The following is a 9753-nucleotide window of genomic DNA, read 5'->3' as shown; positions in this document are numbered from 1 at the left end:
TTATCCAACGGAAACATTGCAAAGTAACCAAAGTGGCAAGCATGTATAATTAATGGCAAAGAGCCAGATATAAACACTTAGAAAAATATTTCATGCTTGGTATTGCCTGTCCAATATCCACTTACCCCTCATTTTTCCTACAAACATATACTAATTTTGTTCAGGGTAGCAGTGTGCCCAGTTAAAGAACTCTGCTTTCCAGATTCCCCTGCAGCTGGGGTTTTGACACAGTTCTAGTCAGTAAGATAGAAACAGAACTCTAATACCTAATGGGTAGGGCTTTTAGGAAAGTTATTGTTTTCCTGATTAAGATGAAAAGGGACAAACTTAATAGACATGATTTTTTTTTAAGTAAGCTCTAAGCCCAATGTGGGGCTTGAACTCACAACCCTGAGATCACGAGTCACATGCTCTACCAGCTGAGCCAGCCAGGTGCCCCCAGATATGCATCTTTTGTCCTTGGTCTTTCTTCCTGCTTGGGATGTGGAGATACTGCCCAGTGGTACAACAAACATTTTGTGACTATGGAAGAAAGCCTTTCACTACAGACAGCAGTAGAAGAAGAGAAAAGGTGTCTGTTTTCCTGAGCAGTTGCAGAAGCTCTGGACTTTCTACTTTGGACTCCTTGTTATATGAAAAAAATAAATAAATAAAAAGGTTTTCAAGCCATTGTGATTTTGGTCTCTGGAACCACTGAATGCAGCCCTACATCTGGGGAATGGAACAAGATAAGCCTGTACCACCATGCTCCTGTCGTGAGAATTTATCAAGGCTATCTTTCTTCTAGATAAAGAGAGGACAATCATGACTATTGGTCAAGAAGCCCCTTCTGCCTGTGGGGTGAGAATTTCCAAAGCTTACCCGGCATGCATGGACTAGATTTTGGGGAAATATCTGCAGTGCTCACTACATTATTAAACAAGATTGTTGAAAAGATTGTGACATGGGACATAAAGTACCGGCAAGTGGCAAGCCTCCAAAACATCTTTATTTCCCTCCCCTCTTCTGTATCTTGTTTTTTTTTAAGCCATTAAAAAATACTTATTGACACCTTTTAGAATGGATAAAATAAAAGACAAGGAAAAAAAAACAAGAAACAACAAGTGTTGATGAGGACGTGGAGAAAAAGGAACCCTCATGCACTGTTGGTAAGAATGTAAACTGGTGCAGCCACTGTGGAAAACAGTATGGAGGTTCCTCAAAAAATTAGAAATAGCAATATTATATGATCCAATGATTCCACTATTGGGCATTAATGAAAATAAAAACACAAACTTGAAAAGACAGATGCACCCCTACATTACTGCAGCATTATTTATAACCAAGACATAAAAGCAACCTAAGTGTCCATCAATAGATGAATGTACAAGGAAAACAGCACACACACACACACACACACACACCAGAATATTACACAGCCATAAAAAGGGATGTGATTGTGTCATTTGAGACAGCAAGGATAGACCTAGAGGGTATTATGCTAAGTGAAATAAGTCAGACCGAGAAAGACAAATACCATATGATTCCTTCCACTCACAAATGGAATCTAAAAAAATTGAATAAACAAACAAAAAGCAGAATTAGAACTATAAATACAGAGAACAAATCAATGGTTGCTAGAAGGGAGGGAGGCGAGGATTGGGCAAAATGGGTGAAGGAGAGTGGGAGATATAAGCCTCCAGTTATGGAATGAATAAGTCATGGGAATAAAAAGCACAGCATAAGGAATAGAGTCAATCATATTGTAATAGTGATGTAATGGGACAGAGGTAGCTATACCTGTAGTGAACACAGCATAATGTATAAGTGTGTCAAATCACTAAGTTGTACACATGAAACCAATGTAACACAGTATGTCAAGTATACTCAAATTTAAAAAAAAAAATTACTTCTTGAGTACCTATTGTGAACAAAGCATGTTTCAGGTAAGGTACATCAGAGTTCAAAAATGAGAAAGACACTCTCTGATATTGAATATTGGAAAAGCTGATAAAATCACAGGTATGAAAAGTCTTTGTAAAGCAAATAAGAGTTATAGAAAGAAAGTGCCAGGAACAAAGTCTGCCTTGAACACTTACTTTCTTGACATTAAATGGAAGGTATGGATAAGATGTGACCACTCTGGGCCAACCAGAATCTCTTTCTCAGTCAGTCATTGTGGCTCAGGCTTATGAATGAAGTGAGTGTCATGATGATTAAGCTCAATCAAGGCTGTTACATCATCACACAGAGTTAGAATATGTCTTAAAGGATTAAGGAAGATTTTCCCTTACTTTGCTTTAGGACAAAATCTTACTCAATTCAGTGCTCTGATGTTAGGTTTCAAAGAGCTCTGATCTAGCGAGCTGAGGGAACACTCCACTTAAAACAATACAATCACACAAATAATAAGAGTATGTATCTGGGCAAATAATTCAGATAATACAGATGTGTAGAGCATAAAAACCAAAGTCGTTATCTGTTTCGTGGAAATTACTTGATGGCTTTCTATGGCAATGCACTTTAAAAACAGACAGACCTGTCTTCCCTTTCTTTTCTACAATTTCCATTGCATTGGTCCAGTGAGATAAGGCTTGTGAAATTATTAGAAAACTGGATAGTAATATTAGTCTCATAAGTGAAAGAATCCCTTAATAAACATAAGACACTATGTTTGGAGAGATAACAATTATGCCTCTTCCCACACAGAACTATGACATGTGGCTGGTGCAGCACCAACTAAGAGCCTTTGGTATCTAGTATTTCTTTCTTCTTTTTAAATTAAAAAAAATTATTTTAGAGAAAGAGATAGATTGAGAGCACAAGAGGAGGAGAGGGGCAGAGAGACAAAGAATCTTAAGCAGACTCCACACTCAGTGGGGAGCCCAACGTGGGGTTCAATCACACAATCCTGGGATCTTTTTTTTTTTAATATAACTTATTTTCAAGTTAGCTAACATACAGCATAAACAGTGTGCTCTTGGCTTCAGGAGTAGATTTCCACGATTCATCACTTACATACAATAAACACCCAGTGCTCATCCCAACAAGTGCCCTCTTCAATGCCTATCACCCCCCCCAACCAAAGTTAGCCCCCAGCTTGTTCTCTGTATTTAAGAGTCTCTTATAGTTTGCCTCTCTGTTTGAAACTATTTCTTCCCCTTTCCTTCCCCCACGGTCTTCTGTTAAGTTTCTCAAATTCCACATATGAGTAAAACATAGGATATCTGTCTTTTCTCTGACATTTCATTTAGAAATAATACCCTCCAGTTCCATATACGTTGTTGCAAATGGCAAGAGTTCATTCTTTCTCATTGCCGAGTAGTATTCCATTGTATATATAAACCACATCTTCTTTTTTATTTTATTTTTTATTTTTTATTATATGAAATTTATTGTCAAATTACTTTCCATACAACACCCAGTGCTCATCCCAAAAGATGCCCTCTTCAATGCCCATCACCTACCCTCCCCTCCCTCCCACCCCCCATCAACCCTCAGTTTGTTCTCAGTTTTTAAGAGTCCTTATGCTTTGGCTCTCTCCCACTCTAACCTCTTTTTTTTCTTTTTTTTTTCCTTCCCCTCCCCCATGGATTTCTGTTAAGTTTCTCAGGATCCACATAAGAGTGAAAACATATGCTATCTGTCTTTCTCTGTATGGCTTATTTCACTTAGCATAACACTCCCCAGTTCCATCCACCTTGCTACAAAGGGCCATATTTCATTCTTTCTCATTGCCACATAGTACTCCATTGTGTATATAAACCACAATTTCTTTATCCATTCATCAGTTGATGGACGTTTAGGCTTTTTCCACAATTTGGCTATTCTTGAGAGTGCTGCTATAAACATTGGGGTACAAGTGCCCCTATGCATCAGTACTCCTGTATCCCTTGGGTAAATTCCTAGCAGTGCTACTGCTGGGTCATAGGGTAGGTCTATTTTTAATTTTTTGAGGAACCTCCACACTGTTTTCCAGAGTGGCTGCACCAGTTTGCGTTCCCACCAACAATGCAAGAGGGTTCTTGTTTCTCCACATCCTCTCCAGCATCTATAGTCTCCTGATTTGTTCATTTTGGCCACTCTGACTGGCATGAGGTGATATCTGAGTGTGGTTTTGATTTGTATTTTCCTGATGAGGAGCGACGTTGAGCATCTTTTCATGTGCCTGTTGGCCATCTGGATGTCTTCTTTAGAGAAGTGTCTATTCATATTTTCTGCCCATTTCTTCACTGGATTATTTGTTTTTCGGGTGTGGAGTTTGGTGAGCTCTTTATAGATTTTGGATACTAGCCCTTTGTCCGATATGTCATTTGCCAAATGTCAAATATCTTTTCCCATTCCATCAGTTGCCTTTTAGTTTTGTTGATTGTTTCCTTTTCAGTGCAGAAGCTTTTCAACTTCATGAGATCCCAATAGTTCATTTTTGCTTTTAATTCCCTTGCCTTTGGGGATGTGTCAAGTAAGAAATTGCTGTGGCTGAGGTCAGAGAGGTCTTTTCCTGCTTTCTCCTCTAGTGTTTTGATGGTTTCCTGTCTCACATTCAAGTCCTTTATCCATTTTGAGTTAATTTTTGTGAATGGTGTAAGAAAGTGGTCTAGTTTCATTCTTCTGCATGTTGCTGTCCAGTTCTCTCAGCACCATTTGTTAAAGAGACTATCTTTTTTCCATTGGATATTCTTTCCTGCTTTGTCAAAGATTAGTTGGCCATACTTTTGTGGGTCTAGTTCTGGGATTTCTATTCTATTCCATTGGTCTATATATCTGTTTTTATGTCAATACCATGCTGTCTTAATGATTACAGCTTTGTAGTAGAGGCTAAAGTCTGGGATTGTGATGCCTCCTGCTTTGGTCTTCTTCTTCAAAATTACTTTGGCTATTCGGGGCTTTTTGTGGTTCCATATGAATTTTAGGATTGCTTGTTCTAGCTTCAAGAAGAATGCTGGTGCAGTTTTGATTGGGATTGCATTGAATGTGTAGATAGCTTTGGGTAGTATTGACATTTTAACAATATTTATTCTTCCAACCCATGAGCACGGAATGTTTTTCCATTTCTTTATATCTTCTTCAATTTCCCTCATAAGCTTTCTATAGTTTTCAGCATACAGATCTTTTACATCTTTGGTTAGATTTATTCCTAGGTATTTTATGCTTCTTGGTGCAATTGTGAATAGGATCAGTTTCTTTATTTGTCTTTCTGTTGCTTCATTAATAGTGTATAAGAATGCAACTGATTTCTGTACATTGATTTTGTATCCTGCGACTTTGCTAAATTCATGTATCAGTTCTAGCAGACTTTTGGTGGAGTCTATCAGATTTTCCATGTATAATATCATGTCATCTGCAAAAAGCGAAAGCTTGACTTCATCTTTGCCAATTTTGATGCCTTTGATTTCCTTTTGTTGTCTCATTGCTGATGCTAGCACTTCCAACACTATGTTAAACAACAGCGGTGAGAGTGGACATCCCTGTCGTGTTCCTGATCTCAGGGGGAAAGCTCTCAGTTTTTCCTCATTGAGGATGATATTAGTTGTGGGCTTTTCATAAATGGCTTTTATGATGTTTAAGTATGTTCCTTCTACCCCAACTTTCTCGAGGGTTTTTATTAAGAAAGGATGCTGAATTTTGTCAAATGCTTTTTCTGCATCGATTGACAGGATCATATGGTTCTTATCTCTTCTTTCATTAATGTGATGTATCACATTGATTGATTTGCGAATGTTGAACCAGCCCTGCATCCCAGGAATGAATCCCACTTGATCATGGTGAATAATTCTTTTTATACGCTGTTGAATTCGATTTGCTAGTATCTTATTGAGAATTTTTGCATCCATATTAATCAGGGATATTGGCCTGTAGTTCTCTTTTTTTACTGGGTCTCTGTCTGGTTTAGGAATCAAAGTAATACTGGCTTCATAGAATGAGTCTGGAAGTTTTCCTTCCCTTTCTATTTTTTGGAATAGCTTGAGAAGGATAGGTATTATCTCTGCTTTAAATGTCTGGTAGAATACCCCAGGGAAGCTGTCTGGTCCTGGACTCTTATTTGTTGGGAGATTTTTGATGACTGATTCAATTTCTTCGCTGGTTATGGGTCTGTTCAAGCTTTCTATGTCCTCCTGTTTGAGTTTTGGAAGTGTGTGGGTGTTTAGGAATTTGTTCATTTCTTCCAGGTTGTCAGTTTGTTGGCATATAATTTTTCACAGTATTCCCTGATAATTGCTTGTGTTTCTGAGGGATTGGTTGTAATAATTCCATTTTCATTCATGATTTTATCTATTTGGGTCATCTCCCTTTTCTTTTTGAGAAGCATGACTAAAGGTTTATCAATTTTGTTTATTTTTTCAAAAAGCCAACTCTTGGTTTCATTGATCTGTTCTACAGTTTTTTTTAGACTCTATATTGTTTATTTCTGCTCTGATCTTTATTATTTCTCTTCTTCTGCTGGGTTTGGGGTGTCTTTGCTGTTCTGCTTCTATTTCCTTTAGGTGTGCTGTTAGATTTTGTATTTGGGATTTTTCTTGTTTCTTGAGATAGGCCTGGATTGCAATATATTTTCCTCTCAGGACTGCCTTCACTGCATCCCAAAGTGTTTGGATTGTTGTATTTTCATTTTTGTTTGTTTCCATATATTTTTTAATTTCTTCTCTAATTGCCTGGTTGACCCATTCATTCTTTAGTAGGGTGTTCTTTAACCTCCATGCTTCTGGAGGTTTTCCAGACTTCTTCCTGTGGTTGATTTCAAGTTTCATAGCATTGCGGTCTGAAAGTATGCATGGTATGATCTCAATTCTTGTATACTTATGAAGGGCTGTTTTGTGACCCAGTATGTGATCTATCTTGGAAAATATTCCATGTGCACTCGAGAAGAAAGTATATTCTGTTGCTTTGGGATGCAGAGTTCTAAATATATCTGTCAAGTCCATCTGATCCAATATATCATTCAGGGACCTTGTTTCTTTATTGACCATGTGTCTAGATGATCTATCCATTGCTGTGAGTGGGGTGTTCAAGTCCCCTGCAATTACCACATTCTTATCAATAAGGTTGCTTATGTTTGTGAGTAATTGTTTTATATATTTGGGGGCTCCCATATTCGGTGCATAGACATTTATAATTGTTATTTCTTCTTGATGGATAGACCCTGTAATTATTATATAATGCCCTTCTTCATCTCTTGCTACAGCCTTTAATTAATTAATTAACTAATTAATTAATTAATTTTTTTAATGTTTTATTTCTGAGACAGAGAGAGACAGAGCATGAGTGGGGGAGGGGCAGAGAGAGAGGGAGACACAGAATCTGAAGCAGGCTCCAGGCTCTGAGCGGTCAGCATAGAGCCTGATGTGGGGCTTGAACTCACAAACTGTGAGATCATGACCTGAGCCAAAGTCAGTGGCTCAACTGACTGAGCCACCCAGGCGCCCCAATTACAGCCTTTAATTTAAAGTCTAGTTTGTCTGATATAAGTATGGCTACTCCAGCTTTCTTTTGACTTCCAGTAGCATGATAAATAGTTCTCCATCCCCTCACTTTCAATCCGAAGGTGTCCTCACGTCTAAAATGAGTCTCTTGTAGACAGCAAATAGATGGGTCTTGTTTTTTTTATCCATTCTGATACCCTATGTCTTTTGGTTGACGCATTTAGTCCATTTACGTTCAGTGTTATTATAGACAGATATGGGTTTAGAGTCATTGTGATGTCTGCAGGTTTCATGCTTATAGTGATGTCTCTGGTACTTTGTCTCACAGGATCCCCCTTAGGATCTCTTGTAGGGCTGGTTTAGTGGTGACGAATTCCTTCAGTTTTTGTTTGTTTGGGAAGACCTTTATCTTTCCTTCTATTCTAAATGACAGACTTGCTGGATAAAGGATTCTCGGCTGCATATTTTTTCTGTTCATCACATTGAAGATTTCCTGTCATTCCTTTCTGGCCTGCCAAGTCTCAGTAGAGAGATCCGTCATGAGTCTTATGGGTCTCCATTTATATGTTAGAGCACGTTTATCCCTAGCTGCTTTCAGAATTTTCTCTTTATCCTTGTATTTTGCCAGTTTCACTATGATATGTCGTGCAGAAGATCGATTCAAGTGATGTCTGAAGGGAGTTCTCTGTGCCTCTTGGATTTCAATGCCTTTTTCCTTCCCCCAGATCAGGGAAGTTCTCAGCTCTTATTTCTTCAAGTACACCTTCAGCACCTTTCCCTCTCTCTTCCTCCTCTGGAATACCAATTATGCATAGATTATTTCTCTTTAGTGCATCACTTAGTTCTCTAATTCTCCCCTCATACTCCTGGATTTTTTTATCTCTCTTTTTCTCAGCTTCTTCTTTTTCCATAACCTTATCTTCTAGTTCACCTATTCTGTCCTCTGCCTCTTCAATCTGAGCCATGGTCATCTCCATTTTATTTTGCAGCTCGTTAATAGCATTTTTTAGCTCCTCCTGGCTGTTCCTTAGTCCCTTGATCTCTGTAGCAATAGATTCTCTGCTGTCCTTTATACTGTTTTCAAGCCCAGCGATTAATTTTATGACTATTATTCTAAATTCACTCTCTGTTATATTGTTTAAATAGTTTTTGATCAGTTCATTAGCTGTCGTTATTTCCTGGAGGTTTTTTTGAGGGGAATTCTTACATTTCGTCATTTTGGATAGTCCCTGGAGCGGTGCGGAACTGCGGGGCACTTCCCCTGTGCTGTCTTGAATAACTTGCATTGGTGGGCGGGGCCGCAGTCAGACCTGATGTCTGCCCCCAGCCCACCGCTGGGGCCACAGTCAGACTGGTGTGTACCTTCTCTTCACCTCTCCTAGGGGCGGGATTCACTGTGGGGTGGTGTGGCCCGTCTGGGATACTTGCACATTGCCAGGCTTGTGGTGCTGGGGATCTGGTGTATTAGCTGGGATGGATCGGCAAGGTGCACAGGGGCAGGAGGGGCAGGCTCAGCTTGCTTATCCTTCGGTGATCCACTTCGGGAGGGGCCCTGCAGCACCGGGAAAACCACATCATCTTTATCCATTCATCAGTTGATGGACATTTGGGTTCTTTCCATAATTTGGCTGTTTTTTTTTTTTTAACGTTTATTTATTTTTGAGACAGAGACAGAGCATAAACAGGGGAGAGTCAGAGAGAGAGGGAGACACAGAATCTGAAACAGGCTGCAGGCTCTGAGCGGTCAGCACAGACCCCGACTCGGGGGTCGAACTCATGGGCCATGAGATCATGACCTGAGGTGAAGTCAGACGCTTAACCGACCAAGCCACCCAGGTGCCCCATTTGGCTATTGTTGATAGCACTGCTATGAACATTGGGGTATGTGTGCCCCTATGAATCAGCACTCCTGTATCCTTTGGATAAATTCTTAGTAGTGCTATTTTAATTTTTTTTTTTTTACTGTATCTCCTAATGTTTGTTTGTTTGTTTATTTATTTATTTATATTTATTTTTTAATATGAACTTTATTGGCCAATTGGTTTCCATACAACATCCAGTGCTCATCTCAACAGGTGCCCTCCTCAAAGCCTATCACACACTTTCCCCTCCCTCCCACTCCCCATCAACCCTCAGTTTATTCTAAGTTTTTAAGAGTCTCTTATGGTTTGCCTCCTTCCCTCTCTGTAACTTTTTTCCCCCCTCCCCTCCCCCTTGGTCTTCTGTTAAGTTTCTCAGGATCCACATAAGAGTGAAAACATATGGTGGCTGTCTTTCTCTGTATGACTTATTTCACTTAGCATAACACTCTCCAGTTCCATCCACGTTGCTACAAAAGGCCATATTTCATTCT

General features: G+C 39.2%; 1 non-coding gene across 1 annotated transcript; it reads right to left on the bottom strand.

Annotated features, from left to right (window-relative positions):
• Positions 1-361: 361 nt before the first annotated feature.
• TRNAT-CGU (transfer RNA threonine (anticodon CGU)) lies at positions 362-434 on the bottom strand. Its single transcript has one exon. It is a non-coding gene; the product is annotated as a tRNA-Thr (tRNA).
• Positions 435-9753: the final 9319 nt, after the last annotated feature.

Source organism: Acinonyx jubatus, chromosome D4, assembly GCF_027475565.1.
Source record: "Acinonyx jubatus isolate Ajub_Pintada_27869175 chromosome D4, VMU_Ajub_asm_v1.0, whole genome shotgun sequence".
NCBI classification, from domain to species: Eukaryota; Metazoa; Chordata; class Mammalia; order Carnivora; family Felidae; genus Acinonyx; species Acinonyx jubatus.
This window is presented reverse-complemented; position numbering and strand designations above follow the sequence as displayed.